This window comes from Xiphophorus couchianus, chromosome 7 (genome assembly GCF_001444195.1).
Source record: "Xiphophorus couchianus chromosome 7, X_couchianus-1.0, whole genome shotgun sequence".
Classification (NCBI taxonomy): domain Eukaryota; kingdom Metazoa; phylum Chordata; class Actinopteri; order Cyprinodontiformes; family Poeciliidae; genus Xiphophorus; species Xiphophorus couchianus.
The window spans coordinates 11967445-11986811 of NC_040234.1; the positions used below are offsets into that span (position 1 = coordinate 11967445).

A 19367-nucleotide genomic window follows, 5' to 3' on the forward strand; every position below is an offset into this window, starting at 1 on the left:
GTGTGTGTGTGTATGCATATTCAGGGCATCAAGAGTTTCTTGTCCTATCTTCAGAAAAACAATACTCAAGTTTTTAAAAAAACATTTCAGAAAACAAACTGATCCAGTTCAAATTCTACCAATTATTAAATTAGATAAATATCTAATTTCCTTCATTTCCAACCATAAAAACACTCTGCTAGTGTCTCTGCATGCCGATAAGGTTAGAACCAAACAGTTGGAACAAACAGGAACTTGTGCAGTTTTGACTAGTACTGTAGTTGTAATTGAAGTCAGATGATAGAAGATCATGTTGTATTAGCTGAGGTAAAACGACTGGAGGAGGATTTTATTATATTATAGAAGAAGCTGTTCATGATGAAAATCACTGTCCTGGTGTCCCTGCTTTGTTTCCAGCTCAAAGCAAAATGAAGGTCCATTACCTGCCTTCTAATTTGGGAAAAACTAACAGTTTGGAGACCACTTACCTGTTGTTTTTTTTTTATTACTATAATAGAAATGATTATTATAGAAATGTTGCCATTAGTTGTACAATTAGGCATGAGAGCCAATCAGTTCAGTTCAGTCTGGTTAGATTCAGACGGGTGATCAAATTAATACCTCAAGGGACAACTCTGTTTTAATGCCCAGCTGAAATAATGCCCCCTTGCTTTCCCTCTCTCCTTGTCCCTTCTTCTTTCCATTCAGCTGGTGCAAAGCCTCCCCTCCTCCACTCCGCAGGCTCCGAACCAGGGCGGCCACCTCAGCTGCTAAAGCCAGCGGATAAAAGTGCAGCTGTCCGGACTATCATGATGGTAAAGCCCGGTACTTACGCAAGCACAAATACAGCCGCGTGAAAAGGTCAGCCGAGGCAGTCCCCATCATCACCAGAGTACTGTTAATCATTAATGCCACAGCAACCAATTGGACTGGAATTACTCTGGGTCATCCAAGATCCAGTATCAGCGCTTTGGAAGAACTTAACTGCACTTCATGTGGAGGTGGTCGAAATGGATCCCAGCAACCAGCTTTGAAGAACGTGCAGCGTCACAATGAGTGTCTCAGAGGGGCAGTTAGAGCCGGTGAAGACGGATACAATCATTTGGGGTTTCCACTGTGGGAATAGGAAGGCAACTATCCCCGTCTTGACATTACGTGAGCCGAGGTGTTTCATATCCATCTTCCATGAACACAATTTAAAAGAGGCTGCAGTCACCAGGTGGTTTAGTTGAGCATGAAAACAGTGGGGAAGAAATCTGTGTCGTTTTACAAACCAAAAGAAGGATTGAAGGAACATAGCAAACAGAAAAGTTCAACATTAATAAATTAGACTATTGTTGAAAAGTATATTTCAGTAATCCAATTAAAAAAATCTAAATTTTCATAGATTAATAACACAAAGTCATATATTACAAGTGTATGTGTGTTGTCTTTTGGCTCACAGCTAATGAAGTGGAACTTCCTAGAAAATTAGCATGTTATACAAGACCAATGCAAAACTTATTATAAACACAGAAATGCAATTTTATGGTTCATGTAATCACAAGGAAGACTGCTGATTTGACAGTTGTCCGGCTGTCCAGCAGACAGCTGCCGGACGCCCTGCATAAGGAAGGGAAGACACACGAGGTCCTTGCTAAAGAAGCTGTCTGTTTACAGACAACTGTATCTTAGACAGTGTATTAATAGAAAGTTTATTGGAAGGAAGAAGTGTGGAACAAGAAAAGATGCACAACCTGCAGCGATAACCACAACTTGTAAAAGTATCACCATGCTATCAGTCCCTGAAGCACGATTCCTATCTTTAGTTTATTTGCACACTTCCGTATCACTATTCTAGAAAGTGCAGCACATTTATTTATGTTAGTTAAAATAATATTAGTAATAATTCCTTTAATTAACAATAATTGTTGTAATTTAGTTTAATTGAGTCCAATACAGGAGCTTCTGTAATGTATCTACGCTATCAATGTGTCCTCCGTTGGACCCATCATAGACAATTTAAGACCTTTATTTTCATAATAGTCTCACCTTTTATAAGATTAACTAAAGGTGTTATCAAAATGTACAAGACTATATCCCATGTGTTCATGGGAAACACCAATTTATCACAGCAACTTTCTTCACATTTGATTATTCTATAAAGACGCATAAATTTATTTGAGTAAGTTTGTTTTAGAAAATAGCAGTAAAAGATGTCTAGCAAAGTGCATTTAAACCCTTTTTATCTCTGTTTTTTTAGTCTCTTTTGTCACATGCTATTTTTGCAATTATAATAAGATACAAAAAGAGCAAAAAGAGGGTGTGTTTTAAAAAAACACAACCTCAGAAGTATTTATTTTATCACATGCCCACATGATCTAATGGTACAGATTGTGCTTCCAGGACAGATTATGCAGTGATAAAAACAGTGTGAAGCAAACCCCTTCCATGGACTTTGACTGGGCCATTCTTGCACTTGAATGTGCTCGGTTTTCAAGTCTTTTGAGGCCTCTAACAAGTTTTCTCCCTGGATTTTTGTGTATTTTGCTCCATGCATCTTTCCAACACATATTACCTGTCCCACTTGTAGAAAAGCTCCACCACAGCATGCTGCCACCACCATGAAGTACAATGAGATTGATGTGTTGAGTGTTACTGAAAGGTTCATCCTAAAGTGCAAGGCGTGACACCGGTCTTCACAAGACACCAATCTCATCAGCTCCTCTCATTTTGTTAAGGGAAAACATTTATGTGCGTCGTTATTTGTTGTACCCAAATGAACATCAAATTACAACATGTGACATTTTTATGAATCCAGTCAGTAAACCAAAATTAAGGGGAAGAATGTGATCTTCTCTGAGAAAATGAATGATTTGAGGAACGCTCATGTGGCAAGTGCAAAATAACTCTCAAGTGAAAAACAAAAATAGTCTTATCCTTGTATGGCAAGCTGAAAAGATAAACAAGTAATTACTTTCTGAATTATGAACAGTTTAAATATACAGTTCCTGCCGGAGCTTCAGATTCTGTGATCTATGCAATGTACATATAACGTATCACCCTGGAGCACCCATCCACTCGGCACCTATTTCTGCTCTGGTGGGTTATTTTCCACCTAATCGTGAATTTATGAGCATGATTAAAAGGCTCCTTCACTCATTGTCGCTCTTTTTGCACTTGGTGCCACTGTGGTGGTGTGGGTCTAAATACGACACAACAAATCCTCCGTCATTTAGCTTGGTGTTGTGTTCCTTGGCGACCAAATCCCCTGCAGAGACTAGAGGGGGTATTTCGACCCCAGCTTTGACCTGCCACTTTATTTAGATACTGAAATCTCTCTTTTGTCTGATGTTCTTCCTGGCCCGTGTTAATTTTCACACAAAATACCTCATGCTGTCACACCTGCCTCAAAAGCTCCGCTTCTTTTTTTTAATCCAAAAGAAGAAGTTTATTGTGCAACATGAAAGACTTTTAGAAAAGCAAGTGTTTAAAGATTTTGTTTACCAAATTTAAAAGAAATTATTTTAATTCACAATTTGATTTGGATTTTTTCCCCCCAAACATCAGAACAGGGTTCTGATGCAACCTCTTTTTTAGCACACCCTTAAAGGGCCACCTGGTGTGGGGTTACAGTGAGAATGAAATGCTTTCCCTTTCTTGTTTAATTTAGAATTTTACTTGCACAGGATTTTCCAATTATTTACATTTTAATTTTTATTGTAACATTTGCTTTCCATGTTACCTTAGATCATCTTAACGATAAAAAAAAGTTTTTAGCATGACAGAAAAACTTAAACAAGATTTGACTTTCACTAAGTTAGATTACTGTAAAGGTGTCTTTGCATGTCTCTGGTCAGTCAGTCATCCATAATGCTGTCAACACCAGAAAAATGGATCATGTAAAAAAAACAAACTTCAATCCCATTTTTCTAACTGAGAAACTGATTTTTCTGTGTTTTGACTACAAATGAACATGCCAATATTTTCCCATTCTCTAAAAAATACTTACGGAAATCTTAGATTTGGGACTCCCATATTAAAAATTGTTTATTTATGTTTTGGGGTTGCTAAGTTAAGATTTAGAGATGCACCCTTAATATTAGCCTAAAATTACCTCTGATCTAAATCTTGTTTTCACATTTCAAGTATTTGAAATATACAGAACACACTAGTTTGTTTTACACAGCTTGTTTACATGTGAACACAGCAATCACAGTAGGATGGGGACCAAAACAAGCCTACCTAGATCATTTGGAGGAGGTGGTCTTCAATTCATCTTGAGTCAAACGCCTTCCAGGAGCCAGATGTTAAATAAACCAAAAGCAATAGAAGTTACATAAAACCTCATGCAACTTCAAGACTTCTTCTGAAAATCTCTTCAATAATCATTCTCAGATGATTTCACTTCAAATAGTACCTAGAAACTCACTACTAATATGACGAAATTCAGTTTTCTTTATTTTATTACCTTGTGCATGAATGATGCTAAACAAAGACATGCGCCTTAGTAATAATTACTCTATAAGGTTGAGTACTGAACATGTCTGTAAGAGCCTGTTGGTTTCTCTGGTGTTTGCATTCACAAACAGGTGATTAAAAGCTGCACCTGTTGAATGACAGCTGGCCCCCATGGACGAATTTATCTCACTAAATATGTCTGCCGCAAAAAAAAAAGACAGCTGATATGGTGACTAACCTGACAGCTAATACAAAGCCCACGCTTTGCTGGACACAGATCTAAAAGATCTGGCGAGGAGAGGGAAGGCCGAGTCTGTTGGTATGGTGGCAGATGAGGGTCAAATGTGCCCAACAATCCCATTTTGTCAGAATTGGAATTAGATCGGTTTTACTTTTGTTTTTATTTACAGTCAGTTTATCAATGTATTTTTAAAGGGAGGGTATTAAGAGAGGGTACCAATTTATAGTACAATAAAGTAACTTTGTTACCTTCAGCTGTATATATATCAAACACAACTTAAAAGAAATTTAACTTTGCAATCTGACACTTTGAAATTGGCCTCTGTCTTTCCAACACTCTTTCTTCAGCACATCACCATAACAATGCCTGTCCATTGTGTTGTTTACGTCCATTTTTAGGAACTTTGGACCGAGAATTAGCTCCTGTTATGGGTTCAGCAGACTCACAATCCCACCAGGTGTTTGTTAATTGCTGGGGAGACTCAAGGATTTCTCAAGCATGCAGAAAAGAATCAAAGCAACACTCTGGGTTTATTCGTGTATTTTGAAGGAGAACATTATTCATTAGACAATCATTAATAAGAGAATTACATTTTAACATAAAGTGAAACAAAAAAAAGAGACGATTTTACAATGTAGCCCTTTCTTTCTTCAGACGTAGCTCAGCAATAGCTCAGCTTCCACTGACAGACCACCTATTCTTTAGAGCAGAGGACACAGAAGAGTGTTTTGAGAGAGCTTCCAACCAGCCAGTTACTTCTCAGGGCCCTTCAGGCTGAAATCTGACTTATTTTGTTTACCTTCCACTTTCTTTGTGGATTTGTACTTTTCAGACGCGTGGCAACAAGAATTCATTGCAAATAAATATTCATTTTAACTGTTTCAGTTAAATGAATTTGCTAAAATAAGCAGTTGCATGCTTAAGTTAAAATCACTAGTGATTGTTAAAAAAAAAAGACAGTATATGGCCTGTTCTTGTGTTTAATAAAGTTCAGTTATTTACTGACATTCTTAATCAGGTTAGGCTTTTAGAAACATTCTGGTATTTATTTTTTTATTATCTGCTTAAGTTCTCAAACACACTGTACCCAGACAAAATCATGTGAAGGCACCCAGTGTGCGTGTCATGAGTTTGAAGGAATCTATTTCAGAAGTGGAAGAACAGGCCTTTCACAATGCAGATAGTTTATTTGGTACTTTGACTTTTCTCCGATGCAACTCCAAACAAGGTTCTGCTAAAGAGTTGTAATGTGAAAAACATAAGTTACAACACAAAAAAAAGATGAAAAACATAAACAGTCAACTAAATTAGCAAAACCATTTTTATTGCATTACTTTATTTTTAAAGCAATGCTTTGCAAATAAATATTTAAATTAATACATTTGCATAAATACCAAAATGCTTTTCTGACCATTTTCCCAAAAATTCTATTAAAATTTAATTTACAAATAAGAGCTACTCTATTTCATTATAATATTCTCTATAGTTCTCTACTGACCTGTTCTGCAAACTAGGCCTAAATCCAGACTGCAGTCACAGTGCTTGGATTAGTTTTAATTTTCCAAGAAAACAATACAGTGGATTTTTCTTCCAAGAATTTGGCTCAGCGATGGAACAAGCTTTAGAGTTGCAATAAATCTTTGCAGAAAGAGACTCATCAAAATATCAGTGTGAGGAATATTGTTTTTTAAAGGACTGTTTGAAATGTACTTTCTTTGATACCATAAGTTCACACTTTGCAAGCACATCTAATATTCAGTTTGCTAAATGTGAAACAGTAAATACTCACACCAGATAGAGAATACAGAGCTCAAGATGAGCTCACAGTGTTACAATCACACATGGTAGCGGAATAAGGAAAAATATGGATTTTATTTTTTCATGGAGATTTTTTTTTTTTTACTCCAGTATTCACAAAGATGATGCCACCTCTAGATATTACCAGATGAACGATTTTGGTTTTGGTCCTTGAAGATGTTTATTTATCCTTGCAAGAGGGATAACTCTAACCCTCCCCTATCCCCAAGTGGTATCAAAATGTGAGGCACGGTCTCGAGAAGGGAGCTATTGCTTTTATTGGGATTCGGAGTTACTATGGCGACTTAAAAAGCGAAAAAGGATGCCCCAAAATCCAATGTAAGTCAAGGGAGCGAGGGAACAAAGAAATCCTAGAAGTACCCTGTTTTTGAGGAATTTCTGTGCCATCATGAATTCATGTAGAAATGCCATTCAAATTTCACTTTGTAAATACGTCCATCATATTTATATGATGGGCGTATTGCACCATCATGTAAATATATTGTTTGTTTTAGCCACATAAATGATCAGCAGCAAACAACATATCCCCAACTATAGCTTAGAGCAGCTCCATGAATGCAGTAGCCATGTAGCCTGATGTAAAACATTTTGCTAGGCAATGTCAAACATTGAGAAGTTTTAATTATTGTTATCAAATGTTATCAAACGTCGTTTTGAAGCCAAAAATACCTCAGAAATATACAGAGCCTAGCAGGAGAATCAACTAATTTCAAGTTAAAACTCAGCTTCACACAGAGATGCAGGCATAAATCTTTAGCTGTTGAACTGAACCGTTCAAGGTTGCCATCAAGCTAATTTTCTATTAGCAGAAGTCCATGTTAATCAACATTCTTCTGACTCTCCACAGGCTATTGACTACAATTTAGCTAAGCTTAGCATTGATGCTAAGTTTTAGCATCAGAACCCTGGGTCCAAACCAACGGGCACACTTTGGCAGGTGCCGGTTTAATTTTGTCAGGAATTTTCTAGTTTATCTTTGTCCTTCAGTAGCCACTATCAAAGTTTATTAGTTTACTCTGACAAAGCTGTCCACTTTAAAGGTGAAACTAATGGAATAAACTGTACAAAGTTCCTTTTAGATCCCTTTTTAGTGATTAAGTTATCGTTTTCTTTACTTAGACCTTAGATAACTGATAACTAAAGTCCTTCTTTGGCCAATAAAACAGCTAACCTCAAAGCATTTTGTAAAGTAAGTTCCCTCAGAGAGTCTTCTGTACTTTCCCTTCACTGTACTTATGACTGGAAACTTTTGCTAATTGTGATTCCTAGAAAAGATGTTGCTCATACTGGCAGTTCCAGAAATGCAGGTAGACATGTATTAGCTTGTTTATTCTACAAAGCATCATACATTGGGAGAAAAACAAAGTTAAACAGGAAAAATTGCAACCTTGAAGGAAGTACACAAACGTATTCTCTAAGGGTTAATAGAAATAGGGGAAGCAACAAGCACATTTTTGTTTGATACCTTTAAGTTTAGCTTCAAAGATGGAAACAATAAGTTGATCATAATGATTGTTCAGAGGAAAGCAGATGAATAAAGCCACTTTGAAAATGATCATTTAGAAATACTCCCAGTGCTTTTCTTGCTTCCTTACATTCCAGTTTTCCTGTTTTGTTCCTTGTTTCTTGTCTATCAGTGGAACTTTTTTTCCCCCCAAAAACAATTTTACCAAATTTTAATTTTACTTCTGATTGTTTTTTTTCTCACTTTTAATACATTAAATCCTAATATTTCTATTTCACATTTTATCTTCATCTAACTCTAATGCTGTACTGTGGGTCATGTTAATTAAAATGTATGTGTTTTTAATCTTCTCACAACGCTTATATCTAAATTACTTAAACCAGAGATATAGATCTGGCATTTTTTTCAGTTCTAAAGGTTATGTGACTAATTTATCTAAAAATAATAACTAATATTTATTTCTCTTTTATTTTGTTTATACTTTTATAATGTGATCATTCTCAATATATAACCTTCCGTTTTCAAACTCTCCTGTGGGAATCTTTGCTTTATATTTGACAGCGTGAAAAGTATCTACATCTCTCTTAAACAGCTCATAACTTAACAATTAACTAGATGACTGCTGTAATTTTCAGCTACAGCAGCTGCTGGCAGTTATTTACGTATTAAATAGCGTAAAAACTTAAGAGTGTGTTAATTCCCAAAGATATATTTCTGATTTAGATAAGTGCATCTTATCTATGTGAATTGCATACACACCTTTTCACCATACACATAATCTACATTTCATGAGATTCACGTTTCACAGAGTGAGGGAGCAGAGGCCAGAGGATAGCAAACATAGCACAGGAGCCGCTAGTTCACCACATACATCATCACCTCTAGTCAGGTGGACTTAAGGACAGGCGCCTTTCTGCCAAAATAAACATCCAGCCTCATCAGTAACTATAACTTTGCTGCAGGCCTCTCAGCAAACAGTCTCTCAGTGGGACCATATTGTGCAGCTGGTGAGAGTATGAGGGGTTGTGGATCTACAATGGAAGACATCCCAGTTATAGCAGCAGATAGAGTGCTGATGTGTTCCTCGGGCTGGTTGAATTAGTCGAGCTTACGAGGAGAAGGGTTACAAATAGCGAGCCATTCCACTAACTGCTCATTTTCAGCACAGCGTTGCAGATGCTACCTGTGGCCTTACGCTGTCCTGCGTAATAAGGTTTCCATTAAATTAAATTAAACTCAGTCACGTAACTGAACGATGCAAACTCTTAAGTATGTTCGCCACGCCACTCAGCTCTTTCCGGTCACAAGTCAGCTGTCTGAAAGCAAGTTTCAGGGGAAACGTGCCTCTCTTCAGCTGACAAGCATGTGCATCTGGTTACCTTGTTGAACTGATTCTGGTAAAACTTTAAAGTTAAAAGAAGGAGTGTAAATTGCTGGTTAAATCACACACAGCTCGGACATTTATCTCTCCTTCTGGCACCATGGCAACAACCTGGTGAAGTTTAGTAGGGTGATGTGCAGTGAGATCTGTCTGCTGGGATGCTCTGCCCCCTTGTGATAGAAAATCTCAGGAAGCATTTGACATTAATACCATTATGCTTTGTGTTTTGTTTTGTGTTTTTTTTTTCTCACAGTGATGCTAGGCAAGACAAGTTTATTTATGTTGCAGTATTCATACACAAGCCAAGCTATAGAGTTTACAGGACATTAAGAAGCTGGCGAACTGGTTTGAAAAGGAGCTCAATTTTTTTAAGGGTTGCATAACATTTTAAAATGGACAAAATATAAACTGAAATGGGTTCTTTACATTTAAATCCAAATTCAAATCTCATCTTTAATAGAGTGTTTCAAGCAGGAAAACAGTTTATAAGTTCAATTGTTCTATCAAAGGCTATTGTAAATAACAGTTTTTCAAAGACCTGATCTAAAAGAGCCAGCAGTTTCTCCACAGCTCATTTTCAGGGAGTTTGTCCCCGAGACGAGGAGCATAGAGACTAAATTCTGCAGCAAGTTCTTTAGTTCTGGTCCTCAGAACGTCTTCAAAGAGCATGACGTCTACTGTACATGCTTAACTCAGAAATGCACAGCAGTAAACAAGCAGTTATTTTTCCCCCCAGCCATCAGAGATGCAATGAAAACAAGCTAAAACAATTTTTTTTAAAAATCTGCCTTTTTAGAGTTTCTTTTGATTCATAATAATTGGAACAATGATCAACATATTTGATCATTTGTTTATGGCGTTTGACAAAATGAAATGTTTGTTACTGGTTTCACAACTGATGATTGTACAATGTTTTTGTGATGTTCTTATGTTTTTATGATGTAAAGCATGTTGAACTGCCTTGTTGCTGAAATGTCCATCCATCCATCCATCCATCTTCTTCCGCTTATCCGAGGTCGGGTCGCGGGGGTAGCAGCTTCAGAAGGGAGGCCCAGACTTCCCTCTCCCCAGCCACTTCTTCCAGCTCCTCCGGGGGAATCCCGAGGCGTTCCCAGGCCAGCCGAGAGACATAGTCCCTCCAGCGTGTCCTGGGTCTTCCCCGGGGCCTCCTCCCGGTGGGACGTGCCCGGAACACCTCACCAGGGAGGCGTCCAGGAGGCATCCTGACCAGATGCCCAAGCCACCTCAACTGGCTCCTCTCGATGTGAAGGAGCAGCGGCTCTACTCTGAGTCCCTCCCGGATGACTGAGCTTCTCACCCTATCTCTAAGGGAGAGCCCAGCCACCCTACGGAGAAAACCCATTTCGGCCGCTTGTATCCGCGATCTCGTTCTTTCGGTCATGACCCAAAGCTCATGACCATAGATGAGGGTGGGAACGTAGATCGACCGGTAAATCGAGAGCCTCGCTTTTTGGCTCAGCTCTCTCTTCACCACGACGGACCGGTACAGCGCCCGCTTGACAGCAGACGCTGCGCCAATCCGCCTGTCGATCTCCCGCTCCCTTCTTCCCCCATTCGTGAACAAGATCCCGAGATACTTAAACTCCTCCACTTGGGGCAGGACACCCCCCCTGACCCGGAGAAGGCACTCTACCCTTTTCCGGCTCAAGACCATGGCCTCGGATTTGGAGGCACTGATCCCCATCCCGGCCGCTTCACACTCGGCTGCGAACCGATCCAGCGAGAGCTGCAGATCACGATCTGATGAAGCCAAAAGGACCACATCGTCTGCGAAAAGCAGAGATGAGATCCTGAGGCCACCAAATCGGATCCCCTCAACACCTTGGCTGCGCCTAGAAATTCTGTCCATGAAAGTGATGAACAGAATTGGTGACAAAGGGCAGCCCTGGCGGAGTCCAACTCTCACCGGAAACGAGCCCGACTTACTGCCGGCAATGCGGACCAGACTCTGACACCGGTCATACAGGGACCTGACAGCCCGTATCAAAGGGCCCGGTACCCCATACTCCCGGAGAACCCCCCACAGGGCTCCCCGAGGGACACGGTCGAACGCCTTCTCCAAGTCCACAAAACACATGTAGACTGGTTGGGCGAACTCCCATGCACCCTCCAGGACTCTGCTGAGGGTGTAGAGCTGGTCCAGTGTTCCACGACCAGGACGAAAACCACACTGCTCTTCCTGAATCCGAGGTTCGACTATCCGACGGACCCTCCTCTCCAGGACCCCTGAATAGACCTTGCCAGGGAGGCTTAAGAGTGTGACCCCTCTATAATTGGAGCACACCCTCCGGTCCCCCTTTTTGAACAGGGGGACCACCACCCCAGTCTGCCAATCCAGGGGAACTGCCCCCGATGTCCATGCGATATTGCAGAGTCGCGTCAACCAACACAACCCTACAACATCCAGAGCCTTAAGGAACTCCGGGCGGATCTCATCCACCCCCGGGGCCTTGCCACCGCGGAGCTTTTTAACCACCTCGGCGACCTCGCCCCCAGAGATTGGAGAGCCCAACCCAGAGTCCCCAGGCTCCGCTTCCTCAGTGGAAGGCATGTTGGTGGGATTGAGGAGGTCTTCGAAGTACTCTGCCCACCGGCCCACAACGTCCCGAGTAGAGGTCAGCAGCACACCATCCCCACTATAAACAGTGTTGGTGCTGCACCGCTTCCCCCCCCTGAGACGCCGGATGGTGGACCAGAATCGCCTCGAAGCCGTGCGGAAGTCTTTCTCCATGGCCTCTCCAAACTCCTCCCACACCCGAGTTTTTGCCTTAGCAACCGCCCGAGCCGCACGCCGCTTCGCCCGCCGGTACCCATCAGCTGCTTCCGGAGTCCCACAGGCCAAAAAGGCTCGATAGGACTCCTTCTTCAGCCTGACGGCATCCCTCACCGAAGGTGTCCACCAACGGGTTCGAGGGTTGCCGCCGCGACAGGCACCGACAACCTTGCGGCCACAGCTCCGATCGGCCGCCTCGACAATGGAGGCACGGAACACGGTCCACTCAGACTCCATGTCCCCCACCTCCCCCGGGACGTGTTCGAAGTTTTGCCGGAGATGGGAGTTAAAGCTCCGTCTCACAGGGGATTCCGCCAGACGTTCCCAGCAGACCCTCACAACACGTTTGGGCCTGCCAGGTCTGACCGGCTTTCGCCCCCGCCACCGGAGCCAACTCACCACCAGGTAGTGGTCAGTGGACAGCTCCGCACCTCTCTTCACCCGAGTGTCCAAGACATACGGCCGCAGATCCGATGAAACGATGACAAAGTCGATCATCGAACTGCGGCCTAGGGTGTCCTGGTGCCAAGTGCACATATGGACACCCTTATGCTTGAACATGGTGTTCGTTATGGACAATCCATGGCGAGCACAGAAGTCCAGCAACAGAACACCGCTCGAGTTCAGGTCGGGTGGGCCGTTCCTCCCAACCACGCCCCTCCAGGTCTCACTGTCGTTGCCCACGTGAGCGTTGAAGTCCCCCAGCAGAACAAGGGAGTCCCCAGGAGGAGCACTCTCCAGTACCCCCTCTAAGGACTCCAAAAAGGGTGGGTAATCTGAACTGTCGTTCGGCCCGTAAGCACAAACGACAGTCAGAACCCGTCCCCCCACCCGTAGGCGGAGGGATCCTACCCTCTCGTTCACCGGGGTAAACCCCAACGTACAGGCGCCGAGATGGGGAGCAACAAGTATGCCCACTCCTGCCCGACGTCTCTCTCCCTGGGCAACTCCAGAGTGGAAGTATGTCCAGCCCCTCTCAAGGAGACTGGTTCCAGAACCAGAGCCATGCGTCGAGGTGAGACCGACTATTTCTTGCTGAAATGTGCAATACAAATAAAATTTGATTTGACTTTGATTCGACTCAGTAGAAAATATGACAGGCTTTAGAGTGGGCACACTAATTTAATATCTCTAAAAAAATAATCTGAACTATTATCTATAAGAACTGTAAGTTCAATATGTCTTCACGGCAACAACAAAAAAAAAGTTAACCCTTGCTTTTCCCATCATGTATTACACTGTGTGCAGCAGTTTGGAGTAACATGAGTTTTAATAGTTTTCTGGAACATAAAGTTAACCCAATGTCTACAATATATATATATTCTTTTTTATTTTAGTCACTCTTTAGCTATTTTTAAATATATTTATTATAAGTTGCACAATGCCACCGTTCACTCTACCATAAATACAGCCCTAGACTTTAAGAAAACACTCTTTTTCAAACTGGAGAAGTCTTTTTGGTCTAGCTATGTCCTGCTGACTTGCATTATCTAAAATGTGGTGGAGAATTTACAACGCAGTTGCTTTGGTTAGACCAATATACGGTTACCACGTTGTGTGAAGGTTGTCAAAAAGCCCTAAAAATAAAACCACAACAGGAAATAACAGTCCAATTTTAGTATGTGAGTAACTACGTATCATAACGTGAGCCATTGTGGTTAAGGTTGTTTATTTTTCTCTGAACAATCGAAATATTTATAAACTTGGTGGCCTCTGATGCTTAATATGGTCTTTCTGCAAACTGTCAACATCAGTGAGCAATAAAGGGTTTGATGGGTGAGCTAAAAAAAGGAGGCAAGGAAAGTATCACCCATTTCTCACTGCCATCGCCAAGGGGCGACATATTCATCCACAATCTGTCCCTTTTCCTCCGGCGTTGTCCTGTACTAGTCCCGGCGTCAGCGACGTCACCAAGCGGGTCCGCGATAAAGCTGCAGGAAAACGTCTACGTCAAACCGCAAATTAAAAGTGTGTTCTTTCAAAATAAGAGCTCGACACCCCAAATTTACTGCAAAGTTAAAAACAAAGGAGAAAATAGAAACAAGAAAGGAAAGTCGGTAGTAAAATGATGAAAAGAAAAAATAAATATTTACATTGTGAATAGTCATAAAGTTTTGTGTAAAGGTTCACGTTGAGCTACTGACCACAAACGTATTTTAAGTCTGCACCACATTCAGTTAAGTTAAATCTGTTTGCAAATTAAGTCAGATCTGGATGATTTTTTTTAAGTAAACATGTTTGAATATACAAATGCCCTAAATGTAACTTTTTGATCTGAAACACTCAGACCAGGTACTTAAATATCCTTTCTCCCCATTATGATTTGAACTTGAAGCAAGTTGCTCTCACCTACATGCCTACATGTGCTGAGTTTCTGCCACCCGATTGTCTGATCCAATTTAATATTAAGTAACAGAAGTACCTGAAAAGTGGCCAATTACTGTTCATTGCTGATTCGGCATAACGCTATGACTATCCGCCTGTGAATGTGTTGGTTCCCATTTTGATGCCAAAACAGTGCTAACTTCTCAACACATGGACCCTACCTGACCCTCAAAGGTGTGCTATGAGGTTTGTGCCAATGTGTTACCAACAGATAAAGTCCTGTTGTGAGGTAGGGACATCTGCGGATCGGACTTGTCTGCCCAATACATGCAACAGACCCTCAACTGGACTGAAATAGAAACTGAGCTCTGAAGACCGACATCACCCACAAGGGATGATCTGACCCAATCATCATGCTCTCACAATTTGCCTTTGTCAAACTAGCTGAAATCTTTATGCTTACCCATTTTTCTGCTTTAACAGCACTTACAGACAAATAATATTCTACCTGTTAACGTGTGATAATGAAGATCGAATCAGCTTTATTCAATTTAATTGTCAGTGTAAGAGAGGTCTTCACCTCCAGTCCTCAAGGGCCAGTGTCTTTTAAATGTGTCCTTGGTCCAAAACACTTTTCTCAATTGGCTGAATTACTTCCTCAGTATGAAGTCAATTTCTCCAGATTCCTGCTCAAGTCAAAATCATTTGACTTAGGTGTTGAAGCAGAAAACAACGCCTACAAGTTGCAGGAAATTAGCCATCAAGGCCCAGAGTTGAAGACCCTAGTTTGTCTAATTGGTGTAAAAACACTTTTTTTTTTCCAGTCAGTGCGAAACAATGCCGTGGTAAGAAGATATTCTTCATTTACTGTCATTTTTAGTTAAAATATTTGCTATTGCCATTTTTAGTGAAGCCAATAGCAGCCATGCCTGCTGTGAATATTTTTAATTATCTAAAGATAACGGGTTAATTATCTTATGATAGTAAAAGTTGTTTTCTCATGAAAATGGAAAAATCAAATCTTTCTTTTTTTTTCTCTTTGGGAAAATCAATATTCTTTACTCGTAATAACAGAATTATCATCTCAATATTTCAGGGTGAGAAAAGTCTCTCATAATGACGTGATAACTATCTTAGGACAGCAAAAGTCCTATATAGTTTGGAATGAGTGTCTACAGTAGGGTATCTATTTTTGTAGTTCATTTATTAATTTAAACGGATGGCCAGTAAACATAACTTTCCTTTTTTTTGTTGTTTTATTGTGAAACGTCTGACCGGAAGTGCGTAGTTCGCTCCAGCTAGCTTGAGAGAAGTGATCGAGGTGGAGGCAGTCAGCCTGCGAAGGGAAAACAAACGAGGACAGGTCGGGCACTACATGCCCAGCCCGTGTTTTAAAAGAAGGAAAATTAGTTAAAGTGGAGGATATGTGGATGTGAGTGGGGTTTTCGTCACTTTCACGCGGGCTCAGTTACTTATTGTTTGGCTCTCGGGCTGTGGCGTGTTGAGCGTGTCGCTGTTTGCCCATTGTCACTGGAGTGAACACTAAGGTAAGAGCCTGCAAACCCTACAAATGAACTGTGTTAAGTTGGTGGGGTTGAACCGGTGACTTTAGACGCTTTTGTATCTTTATGGTTTAGTTTGGTCTGTCTTTGAGGAGACTGGAAACTGTAGTAAAAGTTGGGACAAAGACGGCGGCTTACTGGTGTCACTTTCACGCTTTGACGCCTGCTCTTTGTCCACTCAGATGTGGTTTAACCACACATCGAGCTCAAACCTCAATTCGCCCCTGATTTATCTCTGTTCTGCCTCATGTCTACTTTTCCTTACTGTTTACAGCAAAATCAAAAGGCTTACGTTCATCTACATCATAATTTCCCTATTTATTTTTGTTCGGGGCCACTTAATAAAGGCCTGCAAGCGAGGGCTGCAATCCACAAACAGGTCTTGAGAAATCTCTATGTAGTGAGACATCTGCTTTTTATTTGTAATGTCCATCACATTTATTGTCTGTAATAAATCCAGACAGACGTTTTCTCATTCATTCAATCGTAATGCGCCCTGCTGTGTGGTGGATCTCCTGTTGAAGCCGCAACAGCGTACACAATGACCCTTACTTGCCAAAACACTGGAGATTAGCGACTGGTGCCACATGCCTAGCTTTGTCAATGGTTCTAGTGGCTTTCATTGGGAACTGCACCACCCATCCCTCTAATTACATGTGCTTCCAATGATTTTAGGAGTTGTACTTCTAAACAAACGAGATTATCTGGACTGGCATTGAAGTATCTATCAGTTGATGCCAAGGTCAGGTGTGTAGGTTTAAAATGTACGTCTGAAAGAAAGTGGTAAGTAATAGCAAAATAAATGCCTAATTTAATGATAACATGCATCTTTTTAGTGTTCTTATAATAAGTGTAAGTTAATTGACTTTATTGAGCCAGTTTATCACGTTATGTTTCCCAGAGTATGTTATTACCCAACTTGGTAGAAATTGGACAATTATTAAGAATGTGCTTACACTTTAAATAAGTTTATCTTGAGAATAAAATAATACGATAACACCCTCAGAGGAACATTATCTTTCGTATCCCATAATTTCCCGTAATAATCACATATAAAATGAAAGGTATTATCTGTTCATCAGTTCTCATGATAGATTGTATCGTTAAACGCATGCACTTGCTGTAAATGATTGTTGAATTTAGTGGGGGGGTTTTTAACCTAGGAAGGATTTGTGGGGCTTTAATGTGTCAAGTTTTATTAATTAATTACAGAAAACAGAGATCCTTTTGAAAATGTCTGTTCAATTGTATATTTTACAGTTCATTTCTAGCCGTATGATTTCAATGCCAGGAATGTTGCTGTGAGCTAACATTAGCAATGACAGTCTCGGTTCAGAGTCAAAATGAATAAATCTATATCTGTGACCATTTAAGTTGATCTTTTTTCTTTTTATTTGTTGCAGTTGTCAATCTTTATTTCTTAAAATGGAAGAAACTTGTTGTTGCATATTGCTACTTGATTTGAAAATAAACAACAAACAAACTTAATATTATTTATGTCAATACCATTTTTTCATCAAAAGAAATCCCACTCTTTTCCGACTTACTAATTTAAATCACTTAACCTAGGTGTGACTTCAGTTCCAGCTCAGATTTCCGAGACACATTGAACACATCTTAAGCCCTATGTTGCTAATAGTAACGGTAAAAGAAATGGATAACCATTGATATTCTGGGTCTGTTCACTATATCAGTGGGACTTTTATAAACCTCAAATAGGCCATAAAAATTTTTAAGGGGTTGGTCAAGCAAGTAGCCCCATCACCAATCAAGTGGTTGGAGCCAAGATGGCATCCACAGGCTTGTTGAAGCCTATATGCCTAGTTTCTGTGGATTGTAAGAAGCATTGTAGTAATTATCATTGATTCATCAGCATTTTTCTGAAGAGGCCCAAAGTTATACTACAGGTTTGCAATGTTAATGAAGGGGTTACAGGTGCAAGAAGGCATCTATTCCTATATTCAGCTACTTCCATGGCACACCCATTCTGCTGACACACCCTCTGAGTTCACTACGTTATTATTTTGAGACTAAGATAAGGTTCACTCAGGTGTTTTACTTGGGTGAAAGGCAACAGCACATTCTGGACTCCTAGATCTGAATCACAGAAACTATTACAACATGTCAAGCAGAGACACTTTCAGCTTTGAATACCTGACAATTTTATCATCTCAGAAATCTGAGTAAAGGTATAAACTCTGACTAGGTATTTTAGATATAATAACAGGAAGAGCAAGTTGTATATTTACTTTACTTGGCTCCAACCTCAATTTCTCAGAATAAAATTTCTCTGAATAATCCTTTGTTTAAAATCTTTTTTAAGATGAGAGCTTCAGATTTTGAATTGGTTAAAGAAAAGATATGCTAATTTGTGTAGAAAAAGTATTTTTTCTACCTTTCTCACCAGGAACAATCATTGATATCAAGAACATATGTGAAGCAACACTATATTTGAGAGGAGTGACTGTTAAAATAAATAAATAAAATAAAAGTCAAACTTCTTGTTTATTTTAGTATTACTAATTAGCTTGGTTAGCATTTGTAACTATTTTTTAAACATCTCACTGACTGGCTAATTTTTTTAGCATTAGCATTCGCGTTAGCTGAGACGCGGCGTGTTCTCTGAGCGTAAATTGATTCAGTTTTTGAATTTGACTTGCCGATCACCAGTCATATTCATTAACTGACCAATAACCATTTCCTGGGTGTATCCCAAGAAGACACTGGCTTGTGGTAACCTTGGAAATCTGAACCATCTCTAATGTTTGTTTTATAGACAGTTGATCAGCAGCAGAGTGCTTTGGTAATGCTTTCGGTTTACCATTGTTTCCTGTTGGTCTTTTTAGAGTTCACTTCCTTTGTGATCTTTTTATTTTTGGAATAAAGTTCACATCGCAAACATTTTCTTTATTGTGTGAAAGGGCTGAGAACATAACGAGCTAGATTTCATTGTAATTTGGATTAAAACTTTTTTTTGTACCATAATTTTGTTTATAAGAATTCACTTCCTTTTTTTTTCTTTTTTATTAGCGGGAAATTTTGAACTTCAGCTAATAACACGTTAGACCATTTTAAAAACAATGCGTATTCAAAAAATGGACAATTGAGAATTAAGCTAAGTATTATTAAGCTAAGTATACAAAATAATTGTCGGTACAGCATAAATTGAGCCTTTATTTCACATTCAGTGGCTTTACTAGTTATCACAAATGAACAAAGTCGAATGTTATGAAATGGTAACCATTGGGTACTTGGTGATTCTTGGTTTAGTGCTGGTTGTAATATTGAGAATATAAAACATAGTAAACTTAGTAAATGATTAGTAAATTGATATATGTTGTTTTCTTGAACATAGTGTGCTG

At 40.0% G+C, this 19367-nt stretch overlaps 1 protein-coding gene across 1 annotated transcript in view; it reads left to right on the top strand.

Annotated features, from left to right (window-relative positions):
• Positions 1–15730: 15730 nt before the first annotated feature.
• Positions 15731–19367, top strand: part of nck2a (NCK adaptor protein 2a) — a 36574-nt gene continuing 32937 nt past the window's right edge. The window contains exon 1 of the mRNA XM_028023891.1: positions 15731–15990. The gene's annotated coding sequence lies outside the window, so the exon portion shown is untranslated. The remainder of the gene's footprint in view (positions 15991–19367) is intronic.